The 14322-nt window shown below is 39.3% G+C and overlaps 1 protein-coding gene across 3 annotated transcripts in view; it reads right to left on the reverse strand.

Moving 5' to 3' along the window:
- Positions 1–14322, reverse strand: part of EPHA7 (EPH receptor A7) — a 168296-nt gene that overhangs the window by 59168 nt on the left and 94806 nt on the right. The window lies entirely within an intron of this gene.

Raw genomic sequence — 14322 nt, forward strand, 5'->3', positions numbered from 1 at the left:
CCTTTTAAGTAAAGGAATTTGCCGCGGCATGATAGCAAAAGACTTGCTTTTCAAAGGACACAATGCCACCTTTGGCAATAAGGCATAAAGAAAAAAGAGGCAACACAAACAAAGCATTTCAGGCCTGGACTACAATAGTTAAAATGGCAAAAGTAATCCTAGGGAAATCAAAAGCACTCATATTCACTCACTTTTTAACATAGTAAGCAGTAGAAAAAGGAAAGTAGGCATAGGCATACCCCAATGGTTCTGATCTAATTTTAGTTCAGGCTTATCAGATAAAACACCCCCTGGCTGTCTAGTGTTTTATTACACAGCCTGATCTGGTATTTGGAAGTCATGAATACTCTGTCCTTTAAAACTATAAAACTAGAAAGGAAATTTATGGAAGCTGCTGCTGGTGGTGGTGATGTGTGCGCGCGCACTCGTGCTCTACAGTAATCTTTACATGCTTTTAAGCTACCAAAAGGGCAAGGTACCTAAGGGCAAGGTATACCCCATACCTCCCAGAAGGTAAGACATTCAAAGTGCTTAAAATGCTTAGATTTCTATCACAATGGCAACTCAACCAGTTAGAACACTAGCAACTCCTTCTCAAGGACATCCTAAACTTGCTTCAGGAGACATGGCATCCTGATGTCTCCTTAAGGTGCTTTCCCATAAGCTTGGAAAACTACTTACATGCCAAATATGGTTGACGCAGTTCAGGTAGCAATCAAGAAGATACATGAGCAAGAAGACCAAGTCCCACTGCAAGTGCCCGCAAAGTGGGGCTACCTCTATACTGAAACAGTAGGTGGTGTTGTACCACACACCACCTGTACTGCCCTCTCCCAGCCTGGACATTGTCATTTGCTTTCCTCCTAGATCTGATTGGGGGGTGGGGGGAGAGCTTCTGGGTAGGGAGGGAAATGTAGGAATTCTACCTGATGTCAAATCAGCTGTGCGAGGAAAGACCTAGGATCTGACCTATTCTTCAGGCCTGGATGTTGCCTCCAGATCTATTCCTGGACCTGATTATGAGGGAGGGGCAGAGAATGCTTCAGGGTAGGGACTGCTTTTTATCCAGGGCAGGACAGTCTGAACCACCACTGATGTCATCTGCTGAAACTTTCAGAACAGTTACTCCAAGAACGTGTGTTTGAACTGACTTTCCCCTCCTCCCTGCCGTTTCTTCTTCCTAGTGTTTCATGTCTTTTAACATTGTGGGTTTAAGGGCAGGGACCATCTTAGAAATGATTTTTGCAAACTGCTCTGACAGACCCTTCTGATGGCTATTGTTGTTCACGTGCAATCAATTACATATTGCACAGATTATGTCAATACAATAAGCAATTAAGCATTCTTAACTTTAGTGCTTTAATAGCACATGCGTGCCAGGATTACAGCCACGGCATTGTTGAAGGAGGTCTAGCTCTTTTCAATAGGATGGCCATGACAGGGATAGGTTGCAAACCCAAGCCTAGTGATCCCAAGTATCCCGGGTCCTGTTTAAACATTAAAAATTAAGGATGTTAAATACATTCACTGAATTAATGCAATCTGTAGTTTGGCTCTCACAGATAACTGTTTTATGGGATTGTAAATGTCAGAGGTAATAAGCCTGCTAACATAAACATGTATCCTGATTTGAGAAATAGGCAAACTGAAAACCCCCTTTGAGTCACTTTTTATATCTGATGTTATCTACTAAAAATGTTAACAAACCAGGAGTTGCTGTCTTGGATAAATAAGCATGGAAGCTGTCTTTAGGGTTACATCAGGCTGCCCAGCACACCTGCAATGTCCTAAATCAGGGAATGAACCCATCATTGTCAAGGACTTTTAAGCCCTATTGATTACAATGGCAAAACTAAGCATGTATTTGACAGTGCAGACCTATACCTTTCTACTCCGAAGAAAGTCCCAGTGAGTCAATTTGACTTACTCTCATGGACATGTAGAGGATTACAGCCTAAATATGTCCCACTAAAATCAACAGGGTTTAAAAGTGAGTATCGGTGGCTGAATTGTGCTCATACTGGTTGTTGCAAGCTGCTGAACTACAGAAACACTAATTCCTCTTTCTGTTACAGAGGATAATTATGATTACTAGCACTATAATGGTAATGGTACTAAATATATGTATTATGTACCATTAAAAACATGAAAACTTTTATAGTAAAATTGCACAACATCACAATCAGCCATCAAGAGCCAAAATAAACATTCCAAAAGATGTTTCTGCTTAAATTCTGATTTTTCTTTTGCCTCCCAAAAGTATAGGCACAAGCAATAACAATGTATTCTTCTAATGGCCTAGTTTGGAGGAAAATAATGAGCAATTATTGAAAGAATATTCCACTGGTAAGTTACTTCTGCAATAAACATTGGTGACTTTACCAGAAAAAGAGTCCAAGATTATTTCTGTGGCCTAACCTAAGAAGCTGTTGTCCTGAAACCTGGTAAATGCACACATAAACAGTTCAAGGTTTCCAACAACACACTGAGCTACCCTAGAGATCGTATTAAATAAAGCTGTTCTGACCCAAAATCTTCACAACAATGAAATGTGATCACTACAGCTGTTTGAAAATGGAATTTTTCTGTTGCAGGAAAGTTCAACTCTTTTGTAATTGAATAAAGGTCGAAAATATAGAAAATACAAATGAGGAACTAAATCTCAGAAATGTTTCTGTACTGAAACAAATGAGTTGCTATTTTGTATCAAAATGAAATTGCTTGGCATATTAAGTTATATTTTCTCTTTTCAATGCACAATTCCAGTGGCTGGTATTTCATTATCAGGCTGTTTTTCAAGCAGATCTATTGATGGCAGCAGTGTCATTGGGCTAATGCATCCTAATTTATGTCATGTCACCTTTTCCACATTCTTCTGATTATCTCAGAGATGATTCAGATAACCACTTTCTGCCCTTCTTGCAATCAATGCAGGCTTCTCCCCACTACATTTCTCAAAATCAAGAATGGAAGATCCACAACTGGAAGATCCACAACTGACCAGATATTAATATTGAACCACCTAGCTGAAAAGTACGCAGACAAAACTCCTAAAACCCTGCATGTGGCCTTTATTGACTTTAAACAGGCCTTTGATCGGATTTCCAGGAAAAAGCTATGGACAAAACTGGCTGCTACAACAATTGATCGTCGTCTTCTCCTTCTGATAATTAATCTCCACTCGAACACCTTCCTGAGAGTCAGGATAGATAACAAGGGTTTAGTTTCTAACCCTATTGCCACCTCCAGGGGAGTAAGACAGGGCTGCCTTTTGGCCCCTGCTCTGTTCAACTTTTATCTTAATTCATTGGTGGCCCATATGGCCAACAATGCTTACCATCCTCCCAAATTAGCTGGCCGGCCTCTAAATGTCCTCCTGTACGCAGACGATGCCGCACTTTTGGCTAGATCCCCGATTGGGTTGAGGAGAATGTTAGTAGCACTTCATGAATACTGTGTACAACATGAGCTGCAACTAAATTATGCTAAGACTAAGGTTATGGTTTGCTCTGCTCGACCAAAATTGCTCTCGTGGTCGATGAATGGTGTTACACTGGAACAGGTTAACAGCTTTAAATATTTGGGCCAAGTGATCCGATCAAATAGGTCCTTTGTAGCTCATAAAGAGTATATATTTGCTAATGCCTCTAAAGCAGCCATGATGATCAGATCTTTATATGCTAAGAACCAGGCCCAATCTGTGAAAGTTGCCTTGAGGCTCTTTCAAATGAAAGTTCTCCCTCTTATGTTGGCGGGCATATCTTTGGGAACACGCAGGGACTTTCTTAGATTGGAAGCTGTCCAAACTCGATTTCTCAGAGCTATTCTCAGGATTCCCCCGTCTGTAGCGGGTGCAGTCATGAGATTAGAAGTGGGTTGGCAAGCCTTTCGATATGTGGCCCTAAAGACCAAGCTTTGGTTATGGCTTAAACTTTGTTTTAACCCGGTAGGCATGGCACCCCTGATACTAAGGGATGATTTCCAATCTATGTGGGAAAAAGAGATTTTAAACGAAGTGCAGACTTGCGGACTGTCACAGCTCTTTCTGGAGTCCATGACATTCTCTCATGCCAAAGCTGTGATCTCTCAAAGACTGAGGGACATTGCAAGACAAGAGGACATTGCTTGTGTGAAACCAGGGATGTTTTTGGGGGAGCAGATCTTCCGGAATTCACCAGCCCCTTACCTGGTGGAAATCCAATATGTAGAATATCGCAGACTCCTCACAGCAGCAAGATTAAACGTCCTGGAAACAGAGGTCCTGTTGGGAAGATATAAGGGAGTCCCATATGCTCTGAGGGTCTGTCCCTGTGCCTCGGGAAAGGTTGAATCAACCGAACACATTCTCCTGACCTGCCCATTTTATGTTGCTCTTAGACAGAAACTGATAGCTCCACTCTTAGGCCACCTTAGCCTGGTAGATGGAGAATGTCAGGTCTCGTTTTTGCTGAATAATTTTACTGGCACCACAACTTTTGAGGTGGCCAAATTTCTTTTTTTGGCCCTTAAACAGCGTAAGGTCAAAATCGATGGTATCGATATGGGTTTTTATGTATAATTTACTTTTACTGTATGTTTTAGTGTAAACCCCTCTGAGTTGTCTCAGGTTTTTAAAATTTGTATGGATGATTGTGTTCTGACTGACGGTCGAATAAATTGTTATTGATTGATTGATTATTTTAAAGAGCTGCCTAAAACTGGTCATATGTGGAAAAGGAGAAAAATGAGCATATGCCCAAAGCTAGTGGATATTGGTGGGACCCTGACCCTGACATAGGTGGAATCCAATTTATGCAAGATGCATAATAACTCATAATAACAGAGCAACTTATCATGTGACACTGATACATGAGTTGCAGACCTGCCTCTGGTATGTCAATAAGGAAATACATCTTGACTGCTTCAGTTAAAATGTTTTGGGATGCAACCAGATACAATGTACAATGCCTAGCGCAATTGTGTTTGGTAGGCAGGGATTAATACAGTGGTGCCTTGCAAGTCTAAATTAATTCGTTCCACAAGTTGTTTCGTATTGCAAAAATTTCGTCTTGCGAAGCGCGGTTTCCCATAGGAATGCATTGTGCAAAAAAAAAAAAAAAACCCGCAAAACGTTTTTGTCTTGTGAAGCATGACCATAGAAAAATTCGTCTTGCGAGTCACCTAAAAAACCGCAAAACCCTTTCGTCTAGTGAGTTTTTCGTTGCGCGAGGCATTCGTCTTGTGATGTACCACTGTAACTGCATTTGGGCTTCCGTGTCTGAGAATCCTCACCCCTGCCAAAGAAAACCTAGTCAAATGTATTTTTTTAATGTTTACACTCTCAGAGATTTAAATAAATACTTTAGAAAGTAATTTTTAAAAATGCACATAAACTACTTTGTTGTTGTGTATTTTGTTTATTTGGGGCAACAGGCTAGTGAGTCCATAACATGTTTAAGTTGATGTAATATAGCCACAAATAATGATGCTAATGTGGGGTGCCAAATCCTGTGGCCAAATTAACATAAGATGTGTTTTTGTGTTGTTTAAATCACTTTGTGAAGTTGGAAAGGGTGCCCTCATATCTGCCCCACAATGTTCTGAATGGGTCTTATACATTTCTACCCATGAAGTTTAGAGGGCTCAGTCTAGACATCTAAGCTGAAAGGATCAGAAATTACCTAGGAAATATATGCAAACTCCCCTAAGCCCCTGGCATGTGATTAAAAACTAACAACAGTGGGCAGCACTGTACATATAGAAAAGAACAGCTATTACACTACATATTCAGACACAGCATCTAGCCAACAACTTCCTTAAGGATGTCTATAAACAAATGTAATCCTATCACTTAATAATTAATTTCCATAATAAAATATAACGTAAATGTGAGTCTGAAAGGATAATTAGTGACGATAAATGCAATTAAACTATAAATGCAAAGGAGGATAGAATAATTAGCTGAATTGCAGAACTGTGGACAGGAGCTATATGTTGTGCCTGTAACCATTATGAGTCATAATCACAGAATTGTGGAGTTGAAAGAGACCCCGAGGGTCATCTAGTCCAACCTTCTAAAATGCAGGAATCTCAAGTGAAGTATCGATGACAGGTGGCCGTCCATGAAGATCTAAACCGTTTAAATCAGGGCCATGACCAGGACTATGGTTTGAAGGCACATAATATAGCAACCTTGCTAAAATGAAGTAAATCTCATTTATCACTGTCTGGACAAATCCACCTAGGAACCGTATGTGCACTGCACTGAGTACTAGTTTTAAAGGGAAGAAAATAAAAGCATTAAAATTAGCAAATAAGCAGTAACCCAAATAAACCCATTTGTAATCTTGCACATTGGCACCAATGGGTTGGAGTGGTGGACGCTTACAGTGGAATTCAATGTCATGCCATGACAAATATTTTGTCTGCAAAGAGCATGCTGTTCTGGGAATTCTCCCAACCCTTCCCAAGTCTTTTAGGGGGCACGGAAGAAGGAAGTACCACTGTCCACGGAGAAAAGCCTCAAACAGGGCTTCCGCTGAGAGAGCTCGCTATGTGAACTCCACTCACAGATTCCATTAATTTCAGTGGGACTTATGCATGTGGATCTCTCTCTCTCTCATACACACACACACACACACACACACACACACACAAACACATCACTGTATCCTTTAACTGATACACAGTACATGTTCTCTTTGCCATGTAAGCAGCAATATGGAGTTCTTGATCTAATTTATCATATGCAGCTTTAAAGGTAAATGTTGATCAATTTCCTCAAAAAAGCAACCAGATAGAAACTTAAGACCACTATGTATCTACCAATTTTTTATTTTTTCTCCAGTCAAATTCATTTGGGGGGGGAAGCCTTAAGTACTCTCCTTAAAGCACTGCACTTCAGTAACATCTTTATTTCTTGCTTGGGAGACACACTTAAAAAAAAAAAGTTAAATAACAATTTAAACTTGTTATTGTTACAAGTTCTGTTCTCAATGCTCCAGCACTACTAATCACTCATTTACACCCATGCAGTCCAGTGAATTCACTGCATTTCCATCATCTCTGACAACAGCACCGTTCTGTTTCTGTTCAGGTGTTTGGATCAAGCTGTTAATGCTATTGTATCCTGGAATTTGAACACACATAATTTTTTCACAATCTCAGTATGCATAGGATCATGAGATGGCTTGTGTTAGTTTTCTTATGTTTTCCTTTGTTGCTATCTATCTATCTATCTATCTATCTATCCATCATCTATCTATTCTGTCCATCATCAAAAGATCTAAGAGCGATTCAAAGAATGAAAAAGTAAAAACATTATTTTCCAGCTCTAAACCATCAGTCAGAAAATACTGCAAACTATTTGGCTGGTGAACTGTACTGAGCTTGGATGTGACACAAACAGTGGAACCTGATTGAGATTCCAGATAGGCTGCTCATTGACACAAAATTTGATACTTTTCCAACACTTTCTAGTACAATTATACTAATGCCAGCCCGAAAAAGAACAACCCAACAAAGCAGAGATGGTAAATTGCAATTGAAAGTAACTGGCACTAAATAAAATTTTCCCTGGTACAGTGGTACCTCGGGTTACATACGCTTTAGTTAACATACACTTCAGGTTACATACCGGTACTCCGCTAACCCAGAAATAACACTTCAGGTTAAGAACTTTGCTTCAGGATAAGAACAGAAAAGGTCCCATTAGCTAAAGTGGTGCTTCAGGTTAAGAACAGTTTCAGGTTAAGAACGGACCTCCGGAACGAATTAAGTACGTAACCAGAGGTACCACTGTAGTTTTCAAAAGAGAAACAGGGAACACCTGATAACTATATCATATTACTAATGGTGGTGTGTGTTTGAACCTTTAAGCCACGGTTTGATTCAATACTTCATTATGAAAAGCCTTAAGCAAGGGCTCATTTTTCTACAAAGGTTTTCTAAACATTCCTGACGAAAGTCTTGGGACTTTCGTCACAGCACAGCTTAACAATTCAGGGGAAAGAGGATGGGTGGAAACAGCTCCCACTACTATTGAATGAAACTGTTACTATTATGAGCACATCTTGATTGCTAAATAAATTATCACAGTAAAGTGTCAAGCAGATAAAACTTATGAAAACTTTGTAGTTATCTAGTCCAGTGTTTTTCAACCTTTGTTGGGCAAAGGCACACTTGTTTCATGAAAAAAATCACGAGGCACACCACCATTAGAAAATGTTAAAAAAATTAACTCTGTGCCTATATTGACTATATATAAAGTAATTTTTCCCACGGCACACCAGGCAACATCTAGTGTGCCGCGGAACAGTGGTTGAAAAACACTGATCTAGTCCATGTTTCTCATATTTCTCATTTCAAGATCTTCAGGGTAAACTGAATGCAGCATTAGTAACTCTTGAGTATGTGGTGCAATGTGTCTCCTTCTATGAGCACATTCATGCTAACCCACAGACCCGATCATTTATAAGAACCTATTTAAGGGGTTGATTTGTGTATTTTGAGAAAGTGATTAAGGGCAAATACTTTAGTAGAAGATAAGCTTCATTTGAAAATGAGCCCGTTTTTATAATTCAGTATTTCTTATTAATGTGGACAAGCTCTTTTCTGTTGCCTATTGCCATTTGTACTTTTAAAAGACACAGGAGCCCTCTAATTGCAATGTTTTAGTAGACAGATGAGAAAGTAGGTTTGGAGACACATACAAACAGTTGAAGGGCCCCATACAAACAAAGTACTCTTTATTTCACATGAAAATGGTCACCTTGTCAAAGTCTTTGAGGATTAATCACAACTGAGTGATGTGCTACCTGATAACTCAAAAGCTCCATCTAAACCAACCAAGCTTTTAATGCAGCTCAAAAGTCTCAGAGGCTTTCAGGACTGCGCTCAAAAGGTTCCCTTTATCACCTGCTCTGGTGAGTGCAAGAGGGTTCAATAAGCCCAGCAAAAGACCTGTCAGAGGACTGCCGTTTATTAACAGTGTGTTTTAGAAAGAAAAATGTGACTTCTATTCTCCCTCCAAACTAAATCAAAACTAATCCGCCTCGAAGAGAAAAGAAAGCTCACAGCTGGTAAAATGGTGGGCCACGGATTAATCAAGCTTAATCTGCAATAAATTCAGGAAAATGTGATCTGCTCCAAACTCATCAATGAAACCAGTCTGAATGTTGCTTTATAACTCAGTCAGTCATCCTTTAATAAGATGAACACTTGGCAATATCTTTTTCCTCCTGCCAGAGATTACAATGCTCACACATAGGCTGCCTGAACAATAAGTAGATTCAGGACCATGTTGCAATAGATGAGCAAGTGTTTGAAAGTGTACAAGTGAGTTTCTCCAGGATTATTTTTGGAAGCACCATTTTCTGCTTTACTTTAGTTTAAAGAGCCAAATGATTTCCGGAGTATGGCCTGGTTCACTTAGAGTTAAGCTTAACAATGGTTTAAAGGGGAACACACTGTGATGACACCATGAGGTTTGTGCTTACTGTTCTTGGTCTCTGGGCATAATTGTGGAGGGAGCAAACTGAACTATGCATAATGTTGAAAGTGGCTACAAGATTCAAAGCATGTGCTTCTTATACAAATACTGGCCTAGTCTAAAACAGCATAGAGTCCTTCTTGATCAAGACATACGGTAGTAAACACTGCCTAGGTAGCTACTAAGATCTCTTCTAGCCCTACAATATTATGAAGATAAGTGCAATGTGCTATCAAGATACAAATAAATATGTACAATCACTACACTTCTTAACTGCTAACCCCACTGATTTCAGTGGAACTGATTTAGGATTGAGCTTTCAGCTTGGCATTTAAATGTGCCAGTTCAGCAACTCACTTATGCCTGTTGCTTAATCTATTCCCTATGGAGGGGAAAAACACTTAATGTTAAGCAAATAGTTCTGTGCCTTCTGAATAGGAGTGATTTTCTGAAAATGGTAGCAAAATTAATGTTCTATCTATATTCAGATACTTATTACTTCAATTTTTGCGCTTCCCAATGTATTTTATGAGCTGCATAATCAGAAAGATGAGATGCTATTGACTCTAATGAACTATTCAAACCATTAGCAGCTTGTTAAGATGCACAGTTGTAGGAGCCTGAAGGTGTGACTTGAAACCAATTCATTTTCGCCAGCTCAAAAGACCGAATAGGCACTCCTGGTTTGCTTGAAAGCAACCTGTTGGGTTTGTGCTTAAAACCAACCTGTTGGGTTTATACAGTACATAACTAGATGGTAATACTATTACTATCCCAACATGAACCTGTTTATGAAAGCTTGTTTCAATAACAACTCGATCCAATTTTCTGGAACACTGTATCACGGTCAAGCATATGAATCCCAGTGCTAGGATACAGCACACCCAATACCTGCACATCAACTGAGATCCATTAAGGCAATAAGCATTGAATCTTCCCAAATAGGACTTGCTTTCTTACTGTTGGCACTGCATCAGCCTGTAATTTTCTCTCTGCTTCATAAACTACTACGTACCACCAATAAATTCCTAGATCTTCTGATGCCTGTTGTTACAAAGGAACCACTAATCTCCCCACTTCCCTGCCTCTTGCAAAGCTTTTCCTTGAATGAGATAAGTATTCCCCACCCCCCATACTGAGTCCCCACAATAACATTTTGAAGATGCTCCCAAGGTAAACCTCCAAGGTATTGAAATCTTCTACTTGTACATCTACTCTGTGATGTAGACAAAGTTACCTAATCTGCATATGGATTCCTTTTCCAGACTGTAAAACTGGAGGGGTATTTCCCCATAATGAACAAAGGCTGCTTCATAATTTAAAGTTTTCCAAATGGAGGTAATATACATGACGCATTTCTTTTCTCCACTTGCAATCAGATTGGTTGGCTGGTAGATGCAAGGGTAAAATATGAAGTGGCACATAGATAATATGGCATGGAGGTCTTCAGAGAGTCAACTCAACAGAACGCAAGCTGTGAAAGTTTACAGAATAGTCAGTTAATTTAACTGGGGGTTGCAAGAGCCCTTTCCTAATGGAAAGTTCAACATACTGCAAACAATTTGAGAAGTAATCATGCTGTTCCGCCCATTAAATTGCCGTATTTGCCTCACAATGATGGACAAATGAGTTTAAAAGCAAAACTGTTTTGATTATCACTATGCTACTTCTGAACAGCATATGCCAGATATTGTTGTGTATAAAATTAGTTTGCAGTGAATGGTTAATGGGTGAAAGATTATACATTAAAGAAACATAAAAACTGTAATGTACAGTAAAAGGCCCGTTAAACACGTTACAGTTAAGAAAAAAGGATACATAAAGAATATGCTTCCTGTTATTTCTTTCCATATGTAAACATGAACAATGCTGAAGAATTTTATATCTTAAAATGATTTAGATTTAAAGGGAATTCATTTGAAAAGCCAAGCATGACTTTCATGTAAATAAACCTCTTTGAAATTCAAGGTACATTCAGAATATTAAAATCAAGGCCGTCAAGGGACCTAAGAATTCCATGTTGATTCAGGATGTAATCTAAAAGTGTTTTCTAATTTAATTTAATCTAAAAGCTACCATTGTTATAAGGAAAAGTTGTATTTTTCTTCTATTTGTTCCAAGTTACAACACTCAAACCAAGACAGAACACAAAAATAAGCAGTACCATTGATTTATCTCATCACAGATTAAATTTGTCATCAGCAATGAATCAGCTACTAACTAAAGAAGTTACAAATCCGAGTTAAAATGGGAAATTTCACAACTTATTTTGTTACTTAAATCAAATCATGATTCATTCATGTAAAATATTTGAACTTTTCAGGACACTTGATTGACTTATTCAGAAAACTACAGCACCAAATCACAAATGTCGGAAGCTTCTGCTTGGACACTCAGTTAAGGAAGAATGCCATGTTACTCTGTCAAACGTGGTCTCAAATCTGCCTTTGTTCAAATTGGGGATGGGGCTCTCTGCTATATCTCTGTGTAGGGAAACTGCTTTATGCATGAGTATGTGAGTTCCGCGAAAACCTGCCCTTCTGGTTGCTTTTGACAAACATTGCCCCCATACCTAGCTGAAAGTAAATGCAGCCCGTTGGAGGGGCCACTCATACTAACCCTGGCTGACTCTGTCCTGCACATTACTCCTCCCCTCTGTTCACCTTCCCATCATATTTTTTTTCCAAACTATCAGCTTGATTTGGGGGAGGGGGTTAAGCACAATACGAGAGTAAATAAAACCTGGAGCCAGTGGCAGACCTTCATGCTCTGGCACCGGGGGCAGGGCTGGTGCACGTTCTGGGGGCGGGGCGCACTGTCCGCAGGGGTGTGGCGCACGTTCTGGGGGTGTGGCGTGCAGCACAGGTGAGGGGCAGCCGAGATGGAACCCTACCGGGATCGCGCTGCCCAGGGCACCCCGCCCCCTATGCCCCGCCCTTGCTACGCCAGTGCCTGGAGCAATGTGGGGAGTATGGGAGCAGCACCAAACTTTTTCCAAGTCAAGTTCTGTCTGCTAAGAAGAACCTGGGAGTGGACCTTTTGCAGGATGGCTTTTTTTTTTAAAAAAAAGTGTTTCCTCCCATTTGCTGATTCTCCTCTGAAAATTCTCCCTTCCTTCCAACATTAGCATTTGCCTCAAAGCATTTAGATCTACCCTGAGAAGCAGCTTCACACAAGCCTGAAGAATCGCTTTTTTATTTGTCTCCTTTTGCATGCAGGATCATTCCTGCCTTGCATTCTTTTCAATTACAGCATAAAGTATTTTCCTCATGTGCTATAACTTTAATAGAAATCTATTCAAAGCTGCAACACAACCATGGTGCTGTGGAAAGCTTTGATCATTTTCCTTTTTAACATCCCCCCACCCCAAGAGGTTTAGGCATGTGTACTTCAGGAAATCCAATGCAATGGTCATGATTGCAAACAGGGGAATTAATACTGTAAAAGAAAAGAAATTTCAACTATGAGCAGGAGATTGATTTTTCAGACTTTCATGTGTAAGTCTTCGATTCCTTGGCTTGCGTTAGAAGTAATTGAGAGGGAGGTGATTACTATAGTGCTTTGTATACTAACATCCCTGAAGGGATAGGGTGCTGAGGGGCGTGTCCCAGACACACTTGCCTTCTGCACAGATGAGGCAATAAAACACTTGGATGCCTTATTCTAAATTCTAACTGCAAATGGGATATTTCATAGGTACAAGGGAAACATTCATATTTTGTGAATACGCTGAAGTATAGAAGTTGCTGCTCTTGACAACACTGGTAGTTTTTTTCTCTTGATTTTTTTCATGTCTCTTGCCATAAAGGTATGTAGAGGAGGCAAAAGAACAACTAAGTTTGAACTGTTTGAACAAGAAAAATAAGAAATTGACTGCTGCTTTTTCTAAAGAAGACATGGAATACTTCTAGCTGCCTGCTTGAAAGCAAAGCACATACATGGAACAGGAAACAATGTGTCCTTTAAGAAGCGTTATGAATGAAAACCAATACAGGGATAAGGTTATCCTTCCCCAAAGAGTTATTCTATTACATGCAAGAACAGATTCAGCACTATCTAAAACTGGCTGTATAGTTCGAGAATTAAGAAATGGGATTATTCTCAGGTTTAATCCCTATTCATCATTTTACCTTACTGTGAAAATTTGGGCAAATCCCCAACAACTCTTTTGTTAAAATTTCGTTTATTTGTACTTAGCACAGTTTTCCAAACACGAATGTTGTAGGCCCAGGGAAGATTAAATAGCCTTTATCATGTACTTATTAGTAATTCTGTTCACTTTAAATGGAGGAATAAAGGTTTATACCCCATGAATCCCACTATGCTTAGATAAATTGTACTACATAACTCTTATTTCCCCTTTGTGTATATGTGTGCACGTACTATGAACCACAATCTTGTAATTACATTTTGCTGTTGATCATCTCTAAGTAACAAAATAGAAGATATGTGAAATGTGATTATATTTCATATACCTGCTTAAAACAAAAACATGAAACATGAAAACAAAGCATCCAATCAGGATCAGGGTGTGTAGGGAAGAGGATATTATTTTTGCTCCCTGTGTTTTGGTGCAGACCCAAAATTCCTATGCAGTATCGTGATGACAACTTGTTCAACCTGATTGTGCATTCATATACCGTAACAATCCCTTTCTTGCAATTTACGGAAGTATAATAGAATGTGAATATTGGTTCACTATAATATAAAATGTTGCTATGGACCAGTTTAAAGCAACACAGCTATTGGAACACAAAGATTCCAACTACAATTGCATGAGACTGGGGAGAAACATTTTTTGTTCATATTCCACAAACATATATTTACAGTATATTCCATAGAATGTCATTTTC

The sequence above is a fragment of the Lacerta agilis genome, chromosome 3 (genome assembly GCF_009819535.1).
Source record: "Lacerta agilis isolate rLacAgi1 chromosome 3, rLacAgi1.pri, whole genome shotgun sequence".
NCBI lineage: Eukaryota > Metazoa > Chordata > Lepidosauria > Squamata > Lacertidae > Lacerta > Lacerta agilis.